Raw genomic sequence first — 16,320 nt, forward strand, 5'->3', positions numbered from 1 at the left:
CAGCTATCTTTCAATGTGACTCAGACTGCAAATGACAACTCTAGATGTTTTTTAATCCGCATCTGGGGAAGTAAGATTTGGCACAAATAACTCAAATACTGCTCAACTTGAAAAAAATTAAAGGGGCGCTTGGGTGGCTCAGTTGGTTGAGCATCCAACTTTGGCTCAGGTCACGATCTCCAGGTTCTTGAGTTCAAGCCCCGCCTCAGGCTCTGTGCTGACAGCTCAGAGACTGGAACCTGCTTCAGATTCTGTGTCTCCCTCTCTCTCTGCCCCTCCCCCACTCATGCTCTGTCTCTGTGTCTGTCTCTCTCTCTCTCTCTCTCAAAAATGAATAAACATTTTAAAAAATTAGTAAAAAATAAAAATAATTAATAATTGAGGGTTTACTAGTTAAGGCTAATATGCCTTGGAGTCAGTTACATATGCTCCAATTTCGCCATTTTGTCAGTGGAGCATTTTTCAAGCTGTGATGTAGTTAGGTTAACTAATCTTTTTTAGGTCAAGTTTTGACAAAACTCTAAAACTGTTATAATAATATCTACCAAAAAGGACTATTATAAAAATTAAAAGGGATAATACATGTAAAGTATGTATCATAGTGTTTGATAAAAATAATAGTTACTGAATAATGGCAGTTATTATCCAAAAGAGAAACATATTCATACACACCTACAAACACACCTAGCCCAAAGTCTCAGGAAAGACGGTAGCACTTAGTCATAAGAGAAATATAAGGAGAGGTTTAGATTTGTCATCTAACCACAGCTACAAGCTGGTCATCAAAAAAATATTTTTGGGCTGCCTGGTAGCTCTTGATTTTGGCTCAGGTCATGATCAAGCCCCACATATTGGGCTCCATGCTGAGCATGGAGTCTACTTAACATTCTCTCTCTCTCTCTCTCTCTCTCTCTCTCTCTCTCTCTCTCTCGGCACCTGGCTGGCTCAAATGGTTAAGTTTCTAACATCAGCTCAGGTCATGATCTCACGGTTCATGAGTTCAAGCCCCACACGGGGCTCTGTGCTGACAGCTCAGAGTCTGGAGCCTGCTTCAGATTCTGTGTCTCCCTTTCTGTCTCTACCCCTTCCCTGCTCGCTCTCTCTCTCTCTCTCTCTCTCAAAAATAAATAAACATTAAAAAAAAGAAACAAAAAAAGTATTTCCCTCTTCCTCTGCCCCACCGCCACTCACTCACATGCACTCTCTCTCTCTCTCTAAATTAAAAAAAAAATTTAATTAAAAAAAATAAATTGTTGTATTGAAAAGAATGGGTAGCCTGTCATTATGCCATATGCTAGATGGCAGTGCATGCTTTATGATATCACAGTGCTTTCCAAATGGGTCATGCCGATCCACAATGCCACCAGCAATGCATAAGTTATACATATTTCACAAAAAACACACTTACATAAATTATTAACCTTTTTTTGTTTTGTCTTGGCTAATTGTTGGTCTTTTAGGAGATATTTGATTAATTGTCATAATTTTTAGGAGATACTAACAATAACCATTATAGAGCTGTTGGTCTGAACCAATTGGTTCCATCATTGTCATAAATTGATGAGGCTCATTAAACAGAGGGCGTGCGATAGCATAAGAAAGATATTTTTGTTTTCTAAAATAGTATATACTTAATCCAGAAGCTCATGCGGTTCTGAAGTTCTTTCACAAAGCACATGCAATTATCCACAAAATGTGCTTCCCAAGAGATTTTGAAAACTCAAAATTGGGGGTTATTGTCACACTTCCCAGTGTCTTCAGGCTTTCACTGGTTTTTAAATTAATGGAAAAAGTGTGACAAAACAAACAGAATTTTTCCTTATGAGAACCTGTTTGAAAGCCTATTGTGCTTTTTGACAGTAAACACCAGGTAGGAAATTCAAGGGCTTTTTTGAAGTCGGCACACACAATTTCTTATTTACTCTTAAAGAGTAATTTGTTAAGAAGTTTCTTTACTTGTACTAATGAAATATGTCTAATCATCTCAAAAACAGAATAATCACTACGAGTGACAATTATCTGACAAAAAGGATTAAGCCTTGAGAGAGAAAAAAGCTGAGTTTAAATAGCTGGTCGTAGACTATTTTGTGAAATAACAGCAAATATATATTGAAATAGACGTGTGTGCGCGTCCGTGCACACGTGTGTGAGCACACGCATGTGCGTGTACTACCGCTGTCTGCCATCATTGCTAACCACAATATCCGTGATTATGGTTTTGGTATCATAGACATGTATAATCATACTGTGGAAGTATTTGTCATTCCTTCCCTTGCGTAGAAGGGCTATAACAGGGACCCCCCTATGTAGCTGATAACTTCAGGTATCTTAAAAAAACCCATCACAACACTGAATTGCTCTCTTCTTTTTCTGTTTAAAAAGAGAGGAGAAGGAAGAAAGAGTCCATGAAGTATATCCTCATGCCCTCTACAATTCACTGAAACAGCTCAGTACAGTTGTCACCTGAATAATGTATGACCCGGTCTACCACTCTTGAAATAAGTCCATTTCATGTATGGTTATTTCTGTTTTGTGGTAACTTACCTATCATTCTTGAGAAAGTAACACTGAGGATAAATTTGGTTTTTAAGGTAACTCACATCCCTTGGACGTTAAGTATGGTGTTGAGGATGTAATTTACTACAGCAAACATAATCCTCCTGAGAGTTAAGCTTCTCCTTCTTGGTAACTTACTTCTTTTCCATCTCTTGAAATTGGTTATACTCTAAATAAATGATCTTTTTGTCTTGGCTAACTACCAAATGTGTGGTTCACCTCTGACAATCTATACTAAACCATACTTCACGTTAATGTGAACCAATCTTACATATGAACTCACTTCATTTTTCCTTTCTTTACTTCCCTTAAAAAATTTTTTTTGATTGAAAAGAATTTAAGCTCTCTTAAATCCTTCTTGACAATGCAGGATCCGAATAAATGTGGTAGAACTACTGAAACATTAATGTATTTCATTTGTGTATTCACACTGATTGAGCATCTGCCCTTCCCAAAAGAACTTTGAGAAATGCCCAAATGAATTAAATATAACTTATGCCACAGTTCTGTGAAAGGCATATTTACAGCAATGTATAACAAAAATATTAGTGTATAATAAGAATATAAGAACAGTAATATCTTGTTATGAAAGTAAACAAGATAATGTACTTAGCATAGAATATAGCATAAATCCTTAGTATATTTTAACTGAATTTACTAGAGATTATATTAGAAATAGAATTTTATGGATCATAATAATATGGATATTTTGACATGGAAAGAAAAAATACCCAGCACTACAATAAATACAGGGGAAAAAAAAGAACCATGGCAGGAAGGAAATCAGTGTACACACCCAGGGAAGGATGTGTAGTGGCAGAGTTTGACTAAATCTTTTTGGTACACAAAGAAGTTCAATTGGAAATAGGTTTAGAATGGTATGTCTCAATGAAGAGGTTTAAGTGACCGATAATATGTTTGGGTTTTACTCAAAAACAGTGGGAAACACTTTGAGGTTTAAAAAAAGGAGATCGAGGTCGAGATCTAGATCGAGATCGAGGTCGAGATCTAGATCGAGATCGAGGTCGAGATCTCGATCTAGATATATACATATGTATGTAGTAATCAAATTAATGGGAGGATAAAATTGAGGTAAGGGGCCTGACTGGCTCAGTCGTTAAGTGTCCAACTTCAGCTGAGGTTATGATTTCACAGTTCATGGGTCGAGCCCTGTAGGGCTCTCTGCTGATAGCTCAGACTCTGGAGCCTCCTTTGGATTCTGTGTCTCCCTCTCTCTCTTCCCCTCCCCTGATCTCTCTCTCTCTCTCAAAAGTACAAAAAATTAATAAACATTTAAAAAAATGAGCCAAGGGGCGCCTGGGTGGCGCAGTCGGTTAAGCGACTTCAGCCAGGTCACGATCTCGCGGTCCGTGAGATCGAGACCCGCGTCGGGCTCTGGGCTGATGGCTCAGAGACTGGAGCCTGTTTCCGATTCTGTGTCTCCCTCTCTCTCTGCCCCTCCCCCGTTCATGCTCTGTCTCTCTCTGTCCCAAAAATAAATAAACATTGAAAAAAAATTTTTTTTAATAAAAAAACGAGCCAAGTAAAAATGGTGACAAGTGAGATGGCTAATACAATGGTCTAGGTAAGATGTAATGATACCTAAACTAGGGTAGTTGTGGAAGGAATAGAAGGGAAGGAACAGCTGCAGGTAGTCATAGACCATAGATATTTCAGAACTTGGAAACCTTTCGGTTTGGGTATACAAAAAAAAAAAAAAAAAAAAAAGGAAGAAGTCCAAGTCTGTGGCTTTGAAGGTAGTTGATAATCAGTATTCAATGTCATCAAAAGAGAAGTTAAAGAAAAAGGATGGATGGTGTGCCTGGGTGACTCAAATGGTTAAGTGTCGGACTTCAGCTCAGATCATGATCTCAGGATTTGTGAATTTGAGCCCCACATAGGGCTGTGTGCTGACAGCTCAGAGGCTGGATCCTGCTTCAGATTCTGTGTCTCCTTCTCCTCTGCCCCTCCCCTGCTCTCTCGCTCTCTCTCTCTCTCTCTCTCCTCTCAAGAACAAATAAGAAAGAAAGAAAGAAAGAAAGAAAGAAAGAAAGAAAGAAAGAAAGAAAGAAAGAAAGAAAGAAAGAAAGAAAGAAGAAAAAGATGAGTTAAGTAATTCAGATTGGATAGTGTTTGAGACACTGTAGGATACAGAACCGAACTGAGGTGTCAATGAAATTGGAAATGGAAACACACAGAGAAGGGATAAAAGTGAAGGTAAAGAATAAGATTTCACCTATGTGTGGAATCTTAAAAACAAAACAAATGAACAAACAAAAAACAGAGTATTAAATACAGAAAACAAAGTGGTGGTTGCTAGAGTAGATGTGGGTGGAAGGAGGGTGAAATAGATAAAGATGATTAAGAGATACAAACTTGTAATTATAAAATAAATAAGGTACAGAAATGAAAACTACAGCACAGGGAATATAGTCAATAGTATTATAATAATGTTGCATGGTGACAGATGGTGATTACATTTATCATGGTGAGCACCGAGTGATGTATAGAACTGTTGAATCAATATGTCGTACACCTGGAGCTAACATAACATTGTATGTTAATTGTACTTCAATAAAAAGGAAGGAAGGATGGGGACAGGAAGGAAGGAAGGAAGGAAGGAAGGAAGGAAGGAAGGAAGGAAGGAAGGAGTCATTTGCATTGTTACACCATTAGATTAGAAGGAATAGAGAAAGTATATCATGGAGAAAATAATGAGAGAAAAGAAGAGAGGTAAGGATCGACCCTTGAAGAGCATTTATATTTATGACTGACGGGCAGTAAAGCACCAAAAAGTAGTAGTTAATTGAAGTAGGAGGAAAACCAAAACAATTTGGTACCATCCAAAAAATGAGAAAGCTCCATTCAAATGATGTAGTTTTTCTTCCTCTTTGGCTATTTTTATTTTACTTAGAACTTGATGTAATTGGGGTAAACTTTTTTCAGATCAAATGTCTTTGGAATTTTTCCTAAATATAATAATCATTATGTTCTTTTTAAAAAAAATGCTTATTTATTTTGAGAGAGCACAAGTGGGAGAGGGGCAGAGAGAAAAGGAGAATCTCAAGCAGGCTCCACTCTCATCACAGAGCCAAAGCGGGGCTTGATCTCACAACTGATGGTGAGATCATGACCTCGGCCGCAATCAAAAGTCAGACGCATAACCAACTGAACCACCCAGGCACCCAAATAATGATTATGTTCTGAAATCGTTTGTTTTTCAGCATTGAAAATTCAACAGAAAATGTTTGACTCCATAAGGTATATTGAGTTCCAGTAGTCATAAATAGTACTGCAATGATGAACTAAAAATTTTCAAGAGAAACTAAATTAAATCATGACATAGGTAGTGTAAGTTTTGAAAAACAACACAACACTCACAGATAATATATTACTCTCCCTTCACTAATCCGTTCTCCATATCATTTATGACAAATAAGTACACTTTTTACTTTTTCTCTATTTTTACTTCTGTCTGTACATTTTGACTTCAGATTTTCTTCACTATTAAAAGTCTATTGTTACCATTTGGCATTAGGCAATTCACTCTTTATTAACATCTTTTCTCTAACGGCTTATTTTTTTTTAACTTCCAACATTCAGTCAAAAGAAAATTAGGGGCACCTGGGTGGCTCAGTTGGCTGAGCATCCGATTGTTGGTTTCGGCTCAGGTCATGATCTCATGGTTTGTGAGTTCGAGCCCCACATCAAAGAGCATGCTTCAGATCCTCTGCCTTCCTCTCTCTCTGCCCCTCCCCTGCTCACATGCTCGCTCTCTCTCTCTCAAAAATAAATAAGCATTAAAAAAAAGAAAATTAAAAGGAGCATTGGTAGTAAATTATTGGTTGTTACAGTGACCTAAAACCTTCAGAAGACACCAGCCAATGGAAAGCATTGAATTCATATAAATATTAAAACTCTGGTTCCACTATTTATCCACCTCTCCCTGCCTAGTCCACTATAGTTATTTTTGTCACTCTTTGTGGTACACCTGGCTCACAGAGTCCTCTCAAGTTTCCCCCCAGCTCTCCTCCATCACCTGTAACTCCACTTTAAGATCCCACCTTTCTGTTGCCACTCTGTTGGTGCCCTCCATTAAGTCAGAGCCTCCCAGCACATGAACCTCAAGTTGTCAAAACAGACATATTCCTTTCCAGCATCAATGCACCAAATCAAAATGACATTCCACAGAAATGAGGAGAATGCCCATAGGGCTCATATATGGCCCATGATCTGGGCTTGAAAAGAAACAATTTTTTTTGTCTCTCTTTTGCTCCTTCCAAAATGCCCTCGTTAGAGCCTCTCTTCCTTCTAATGCAAATTAAGCCATCCAAATGTATCTTTATGATAAGCCCCAGCTGAGCTGCTTACTAGATTTATTAGACTCTGAATTCTAATTTAGACTGAGCTTGCCCTCCTGATGTAGATGGAGATACAAATATATTTAGATTCAGATGATATATGTACATATTATAAACATAGATATAGATGATATAGATATAGATACCTATTCAATGAAGATAGAAATAAGTGAAACAAAATGCCCATAGTTACTTTGCAATCTATTTCCTATATCCTAACAGAGGTCCTATTAGGAGTGAATAGAATGAAATTATAAATTTCACTTCAATATTGTATCAGTAATCTTTTTCCACATAAAAAAAAAATCCCAGAACTTAATGGCCTAAAGCAACCATTTATTTAGCTCACAATTCGGCAAGTTGGCAAGTTGGGCTGAGCTCAGTTTAGTGGTTCAGCTGGTCTCAGCTGAAATGGCTCATCTCTACTCTAGCAGGCCAGTCCAGACTGGCTCCCACAGCGATCACAGGGATCTAAGGAAGAAAGCTGAAGCCTGCCAGACCTCGAATGACCTAAACTCAATACCAGCACATCGTCACTTTGCCACATGTTTTAGCCGGAGCAAGTGAAAAGGCCAGTCTAGATGCGAAGGGTGGGGAAAGAGACCCCACATTCTGATGGGAGGAACTGCAAAGTCACATTGTAAAGGTTTGGGGTGTGGGATTAGTGAGAACTCTGGCCATGTTTTTAAAACAGTTATAAAACATTCTTTAAGTTGATAAATGAAAACTGTATTAAGTCAAACAATAGAACAGACAAGCCCACATGACAGTCCTCTCCCCAGGATGTCTGTGCTACCTAATGAGAGGTGAGGATTTCTAGATGACATTGAAGGATTGAATGCAGTAACTGGCAAAAGGAAGGGATTAAAAACTATTTGTTGAATGAATAAATGATTCAGAAGAATGAACTTTCATGGTAACTAAGCAATGGTCAATAAATAGCATAGTCTAAAAAAAAAAATTGTTATATCTTCCAGATGCCTAGCATTGATTTGAACAAAGAGAAATAAATTATATGAGGTTACAAGAGTTCAGGAATATATAAAATTTTTCAAAAGGCAAATAATACACTAAAACAGGTAATGCATCTTGCATTTGCTAGAGAGGAATGGACTTACAGTAGCCTCAGATCCTCTTGAATATATTCCTATCAAAAGATAAATCAGAGGCAACTCTTGGAAGATGGTGGTCTGAATGCAATCCCTTTGCTTCCTTTATCAGCGAGCTTATAGATAAAATAACTCAAGCAGTGATAGATGTGTAGGGAAGTGGGAAGGAGGTGGGAGAACCGTGGGCTACTTCTAAAGCCTAAAGGAGACCCTACAAACATCTGAGGATCTGGTTTCAACCGCACCCAGAAAAGACTTGTAGGAGGTTCTTGCATTCCAGAAGACATGAAGAACCAGACTAAGAGGAAGTCAGCCTCCATAGTAAAGCATGGGGCAGAGAACTTTAATGCTGAAACTTTTTAAAAGTTACAACAGATTGGTAAAAGAGCCCACTCAGTTCCTGAAAAAAAGTATCCTCAGTCCTAGAAAAAGACTATTGAAAATATGTAGTACTACTTTTGTCTCCACTGCTGACCAATACAGCACTGCCCAAGAGGTTCTCACCCCCAACTTGCATAATAGACAAAGAAAAACAAAACACAAATTATTTAATGGGTTTTAGTTATTTCAAGGAGGAAGACCAAGCTAGTAACCAGAACAGAAGATCCTATTCAGGAAGATTGAGTGGAATCTAAAGAAACTATCTTAATAGGAAAGGGAAGGGAAGGGAAGGGAAGGGAAGGGAAGGGAAGGGAAGGGAAGGGAAGGGAAGGGAAGGGAAGGGAAGAGGAGGGGAAGGAGAGAGGAGGAGAGGAAAGTCAATAAAACAAACAAAATTTTGGAAATAAAATAGACATGATTTCCATTTTTAAACCCTCTGTAGAGGAATCAAATAATAAAACAAACCACCAATTAAATGATACCAAACACCAGATGAAGGAGCTGTTGTACATGTAAACACACATATGCCTACACATGCATTCCATTACATATTTGATTATGTATTTGATTATTTATATATATGTATATATATACATATATACATACATATATATATATACAGTGAAAATCATGAATGAAAATAAAAATTAATGGAAGATAAATCTAGATATAATACATATAATAGAAGTTCCAGAAAGAGGAGGGAAAAAAGCAAGAATCACAGAGCTATTGGAAGAAACTAAGCTAAATACTTAAGATTCATGTATCAAAAATCATATTAAACCTAACCCTCTTGATGAAAACTTTAACTCCAAGGATAAAGGAAAATATTACATGCTTCTTTTAGAGAGAGAGAAAGAGTTCGTTATGTAGAAAATAAAGAAAAGCAGGCAGTCTTCAATTTCTCATTTACTATAGAAAAATAAGACAATGGAGTGACATTTTAAACATTTTATAATTCACATAAAGAAGAAAAAAAGAGACACTTTTAGACACCCAGGGACTCAGAAAGCATAAGATCTAGAAGTCCCTCCTGAGAAAGATACTTAAGAACCTAGTAAAAAAAAAAATTTTTTTTAAATCAGACCAAATATCAATATGCGTCCAAATTGGAATAATTGACATCACATACATTCTACTCTCTTGGGTAATTTTCCTGTCACTCAGGAGTTCCCAGTGGGGGACATGAACTAAGCTTAAGCCAGTTGTGTATCACATTTGTCTTGTTACAATGATTGGTTCAGAGATGGGAACTTGTCCAAATCAAAATTATTGAGACACGGTGGACTCCCACATTGTCCCTCTGGGCTTGACTCTTAACAGTAACAACACGTGGAGTACCGCAGCCAATTTATAATCAGAAAGGCAAGATATGAAGAAAATGATAACATTTTACTGAGGCACAGAAAAGAAGACTTACATTTTTGGAGCAATATACCATATTCCCATCTTCCCAGGAAAACTCAGTATCATAAAGATATCAATTCTCACTAAAGTAATTTACAAATGTAATGCAGTCTTAAACCAAATTTGTCTGGAACTTAAGATCTTTGATTGAACTCAACAAGATGTTTCTTATGGAACTTGATAATTTCCATAAGAAAACTCATCTGTCCAAAAACACATTCAAGACTGTCATTAAAAAAAAAAAAGAACAATAATGAGAGTTATATGCTCTTCCAGATAGCAAATATGTCTTAAAATTATAGTAATTAAAACAGAGGGAATTGACAGAAAGTTCAATTAAACAGAATAGAGTCAAGAAACAGGGATGCCTGGGTGGCTCAGTTGTTAAGCATCTAACTCTTGATTTCAGCTCAGGTCATGATCTCATCATTCATGAGAACAAGCCCCATATTCTCTCCCTCTCTCTCTCTGTCCCTCCCCCACTCATGCTCTCTCTCTGTCTTTCAAATAAACATTAAAAAAAGAAAATTTAAATTTAAAAATTAAAAAAAAGACCCATTTATGTAATAGAAATTATAGTAAATATTGTGTATCAGTCCACTAGAGAAAGGACTGGATTTGTTTTGTTGCTATTTTTGTTTCAGGTTTTGGGTTTTTTGGGAGGATGGAGCAGGGCTAATATATATGAAGAAGGGCTTATACTATTCTGAGAAGTATTTTAAGTATTTTTCATCTGAAGAATTCATTTCATCCATCCTATAATCCTATGAGGTAGGTAAAAGTGTTATCCACATTGTGTGATGCTAAAAGTGAGGCCCAAAGAGTCAAGTAACACAGAAGTACAAGCAAATAGCAGAGCTGGAAAATGGACTCAAGCATTCTGACTCTATTACACCAAGTAGGTAAAGATAAGTTAGGTTCCTACCTACAGCATACCAAAAAATAGAGTTCCTGTTTTGCAATCAACCTACAGCCAAACTATAAAATATTTAAATAAAACAAGGAAGAATATTCTTATAATCGTTTGGGAGAGGGTAAGGAAAAACTTTATTAAAAAACACAAAACCCAGAAGCTGAAAGGAAATATTTTTTAAGTCATTACATAAAAATAAAATCTCTTAGAAGAAAAAAGACACCATAAAACGTCAGAAGAGAAGGTCCAGACAGAAATGTTCGTAACTTAACACGTTTACAACAAAGGACTAATATCCATCCCGTATAAAACGGCCTCTACAGATCAGCAAGAAAATGATAAAAATAATACACAAAACAATTCCTAAGGGCCCATCAACATGTGGAAAGATCTTCAACATCAGCATTGATCAGAAAATTAAAACAACAGTGGGTACAAAGTGCTAAATGGGAAAATGGGCTCTCAGTTGATGAGGATAAGGGAAAATGAATGTTCAGTACACCATTGTACAATCAAAATTGGAAAGGGACATTTTGGGGTTTGACCATATCCACCAAAATGTCAAAATGTTAAATCTTATACCTAGCAATTCTTTTGACATGGGAATAAAGAGCAATTTGTAGAATATTTTACATGTATATACACATATATAATATGTGTGTATACATAATATGTGTGTATATACCTGTGTATGTATATATGTATATGTGCATATACACACAGAGGGACACATGTATGTATATGTATATGCAAAAGAAAAACTAAAATCGTGGGTATGAACATAAGGTGAGGTGTTTTCTAATAAATGCACTCGTATTCTAGCAGCAGCCCCCGCTAGTGAAAAGAGAGGATTGTGGAGGAGGGGAGAAGGGATTGTCATTTTTGCACCATACACTTTGTATTATTTGAATTTTTCATAATGCATATGTGTTTATGTATCACTTTGTGTTATTTCATGTTTTAAAGAATCAATCTTGGTTATTTAAGAAAATGTCAAAACTAGGTTCTCCTATTTGCAAATATAACTGTATTTCACAGTTTTGCCACTTGCTCTCTCAGTTTGTTTTCTCTGAAACTATTTACATAATCCAGACAGAGAGGGAATGTAACGTTTTGGCCATATTTGCAGTGGTCCACTCGGGCAGAATACTGTGGAGTAAGGTCACATCGAGCCCAAGTTGTGAATAGTCAGAGGTTTTTTTTCACATCTTTTCTCTGCAACCCTTTGTATTATTCTGGTATCTCTAGTGCTGTCCCTCCAGTTTCCAAGGCGTAGCTGTGGGTGCCAAGCCAGCTCCTAGCAACACCAAGGCCGGGTAGATAGTGCCAGGCCAGTTCTTGCTGCCAAGGGCCACTTCCCTCTCTCCCAGGGAAGACCATTAGCTGGCGTGCTGCACCTTTTACCCTCTGCCTCCCCCTTGTTCTTGACGTAATGCGGGTGGGGGAGAAAATATCTGGAGGTCTTCAGGGAAAACGCAAGAGGACAAGGCCTTATTCTGTAAGTGTCTGAGGAACCAATAGGAGACAGCTGTGTCCCTGATGGAATCATGAAGGCATCGTACCAGCCTACTTACATATGGCTTCTTATAGTGGAAAACAGAAACAGCAGCAAAACTCTCCATTTAATTCATCTAAATTAAACTGGTCTTTCTGTGATTCCCAGACTCCATCCTTACTTATATAAAGCTCCAAGTGGAAATTCAGGGAGATGTCCTTCAGGAAAGGGAAAGGATAAATAAACTGTGGTACATCTAGACAATGAAATATTATTCACTGCCTAAAAAAAAGGTACCAAGCCATGAAAAGAAATGGAGGAAACTTAAATGCATATCACTAAAGGAAAGAAGCCAATCAGAAAAAGGCTACATACTGTTAGGATTTCAATTCTATGACATGCTGGAAAGGACAAAACTATGGAGACAGTAAAAGGATCAGTGGTTTCCAGGGTTAGGGGTGGGAAGAGGGAGGGAAAGATGGATAGGTGGCTTGTAGGGGACTTTTAGAGTAGTGAAATCACAACTCTGTATGCCACATGTGTATACGTGTCAGTATACACGTGTCAGAATCCCCAGAGTATACATCACAAAGAGTGAACCCCAATGTAAAGTATGGATTTTATTTAATAATAATGTATTAGTATTGCTTCGTTAATTGTAAAACAAAACAAAACTACCACCCTAATGCAAGATGCTATTAAAAGGAAAAACTCTTCTGGCAGTGGAGTGTAGGGGCATATGGACACCCTTCTTTTTGCTCAATTTTCCTGTAAGCCTCAAACTGCTATAAAAAAATAAAGCATTAAAAATGAAATTTGGGGGCATCTGGGTGGCGCATTCAGTTGACTATCCTACTCTTGATTTCAGCTCTGGTTGTGATCCCAGGGTCGTGGGATTGAGCCTGAGTCAGGCTCCGCTCTTAACGTGGAGTCTGCTTGAGATTCTCTCTCTCTCTCTCTCTCTCTCTCTCTCTTTCTCTCTCTGCTCCTCTCCCCTCCTCGAACTCTCTCTCTGTCAAATAAAAAATAAAATAAAATAATAATAACATTTTGATGTGATTCACAAAACGTGATTCACAAAAAATTTATCTTATTGATAAATTCTAGCTTTGTTTTTTATTGTGTTTACTAAACTTTTTGGTTATGGAGTATTACAAATTTTCCACGTAAATTTTAAAGCAAAATTTCCAGGCTTATATCTATCTTAGAATATTTTATAGAAGCACTCCTAGCTAAGTAAATATTGGATTTTTAACCATTTCTATTGTCTTTGTAACACAATGTACTCAAGGTTTGAGCTCTGTTGAAATGTATTGGTGACTGAAATGTCAGATTTTACTTAATCTGTATTCAATGAATTTTTAAATGAATGAAAAACCTACCTGTAAACATAATAGTAGCTTCACAATATCTGCTTTTTATTTTTTTCAATTTTTTTAATGTTTATTTTTGGGAGAGAGGGGGGGGGGAGGAGCAGAGAGAGAGGGAGACACAGAATCCGAAGCAGGCTCCAGGCTCCAAGCTGTCAGCACAGATCCCAACGTGGGGCTCGAAGCCATGAACCATGAGATCGTGACCTGAGCCGAAGTCAGACACTTAACCGACAGAGCCACCCAGGCGCCACCACAACGTCTGCTTTTTAAAAATAATTTCCTTGAGTTTCATCTCAGTCATTTATAACTATATCATCCAGATTTTCCTACCACATCCCTGTCCTTGCAGGCACTGTGCTTGCTTACCCATCACTGTCCACAGGATCAAAACCTGCTTGCCTTTTCCTTAGACTTTCTGATGCTTCCATAGAGCTGATGTAAGGACCTACTATTGCCCAGAAGAGGTGGTCTCACAAGATGAAGAGGTTGATGAGGTTGATGAAGATGATGAGGTTGGTCTCACACGTGCGGCCAACTTGCTAAAGACCTAGTATCTCAACATTTAAATGGAATAAACCTAGAATAAGCCAGAAACACACACACACACACGCACAATAATTGACTCAACAGACAGGTATATAAGACATACTCTTGTTGATTGAAGGCAACTATGAAAAATCAATAGCTGAGAGCTCCTCATTGATACTTCAAAAAAATCACAAGTATTAAGGCAGGTGAATATGGTTGGTTTTGTATACTTAATTTTGAGCTCGGGGGCTTGAAGGCCAAATATTGATTTGACTTCCTAACTATGGGAAGAGGCTGGGCCTTTTTATTATCACCACTTCTGGGTCTTCAGGTTCTCCGGTTCCTTTCAGCCAGTAGGTGGTTGTTGAACCATTCCTGACTCCAGCACTGCGACCTCTGCTGGACACTAATATTCTCCCTTCTCCAAATCTGTTAGGACAGGAAAGGAATGCGGTTTGCCCCTTGGAGTGGGGCAGAAACCACACGCTTGTCTGTTGCTTTGAATGCCTCCACTTACCTATTTCATTTAAATTCCACCAGTGTCTCCAGAAGCAAGAATAGCAAATACGGGATCTAAGTAACACTCCACAATCATTTATCAGCTTAACTTGAGTTTAAATACATGACATACACCAGCCTTCTCTGGGGACATGCTTACACATGTATTTCAAATATGACATGACTAATTATTTTCATACTTTTCTGCTTTGATTACATAACTCTTTGAGACTTTTGACCAGCAAAAATTCATTTTTTTCAAAGCCCTGTTCCCCTTTTTCCTGTACTGTAAGTGTAACAATCCTATACAGTGGGGAAAAAATGATTCACTTGGATGTATTATACCTTTTGTCAACTTCCTGGCATTTGGAAGGAGCTTTTTCTCCCTCTTTAAAGATAATAGCTGTCTCATAGCACTAATTTCATTAAACTTAAGTAATTTCCAAATTAACAATATTAACTTTACCAATTTTTTTTATCATAAAACATCTTAGTTAATGGCTATGTGTGTACTTTGCAGGAAAGAGAAACAAAGTCCTTTCTGAAACGTTTATCTGGAGAGTGTAAATTTTGCCCTGTATTACTGGTTTCATATTTGGATGTTGTAGATTAGCCTGAGCCGAAATGTGCATCACTCTTTTTTCCCCCATAGAGCATAGTGGTTAAAGATAGGGACAGATAGTTTAGGGGTACCATGGTGAGAACACCCTTGGGACTGAATTGCCAAAAATACAAACAAATAAACAAACCCTCAGGCACTACTCAGGAAACAAGACAACCAATTCCAGTCCTAAGTAATCCACTGCCCTTACCAGAAGCCAGTAAGTGGGTCCAAACAAAGAAAGCTTCCACTGTCTACACCTCTTTTTTCCTTATCCCTTCTTCCTTTTCTGCTCTCCATCATATGTCCCAGCCCAGTGTTTGTCTTCATTCATCACAGAATGACTAATCTGAAACGTGTGCCACTAAATATATAATACACTTGAGTTATCACTGTATTCAAGACATCATGTGCCTTCCCCATTCCTCTCAAGGCTTTTGAAACCCCTGAATTCACATCCTTCTCTCATATTTTATTCCCTTCTCCCACCTTTATTCCCATGTTTCTCTCTCTCTGTCTTCTATGTCCTGGCTGTTAGGTTGAGGAGAATTTACATTCAAATAAAACATAAAATTTCTTTCTCCAGATTTTCATACCAGCTGACTGGGATTGTAAGTGCCCCACTGGAGAGGCCTGATATACTTACTTAGAGTTTTTAAAAAGCATGCTGATTTCATACCTTTCCTCCCAGTGTCCTCCAGAGAGGAGGACGGGCTATTCGGAATTGGTTTGGATTGATAAAGTACTTTGCCCTTATTTAAAGAGCTCATCTTGCATCAACCTCTCTTTTCATTCACTAAACATATTCTGCAGCCCTCCTCATCTGAGAGAATTGGGCCTCCCTTGTCTGCTTTGATCCAGAAAATCATGCTTTCATTAACACAAACATCTCCTGATCTCTGCCAGTGCATTTTAGATTTTCAAATTATGTATGTGCATCATTTATCAAAATGCCGTCAGTCTCCAGGTCTGCCAGGCATTCAAACTGGGCAATCCCATGGCATGTATGTATGTGAATTCATTCTAAGGGAAGTTGCATGGTGATTATAATCTCGGTCCCTAAAGTAGCTGCAGTTAGCTGTATATTCTTTATTTTAA

General features: G+C 37.7%; 1 protein-coding gene across 2 annotated transcripts in view; it reads left to right on the forward strand.

Moving 5' to 3' along the window:
* RORB (RAR related orphan receptor B) overlaps positions 1 to 16,320 on the forward strand; it is a 388,295-nt gene that overhangs the window by 159,971 nt on the left and 212,004 nt on the right. The gene's annotated exons all lie outside the window — the stretch shown is intronic.

Source organism: Felis catus, chromosome D4 (genome assembly GCF_018350175.1).
Source record: "Felis catus isolate Fca126 chromosome D4, F.catus_Fca126_mat1.0, whole genome shotgun sequence".
NCBI lineage: Eukaryota > Metazoa > Chordata > Mammalia > Carnivora > Felidae > Felis > Felis catus.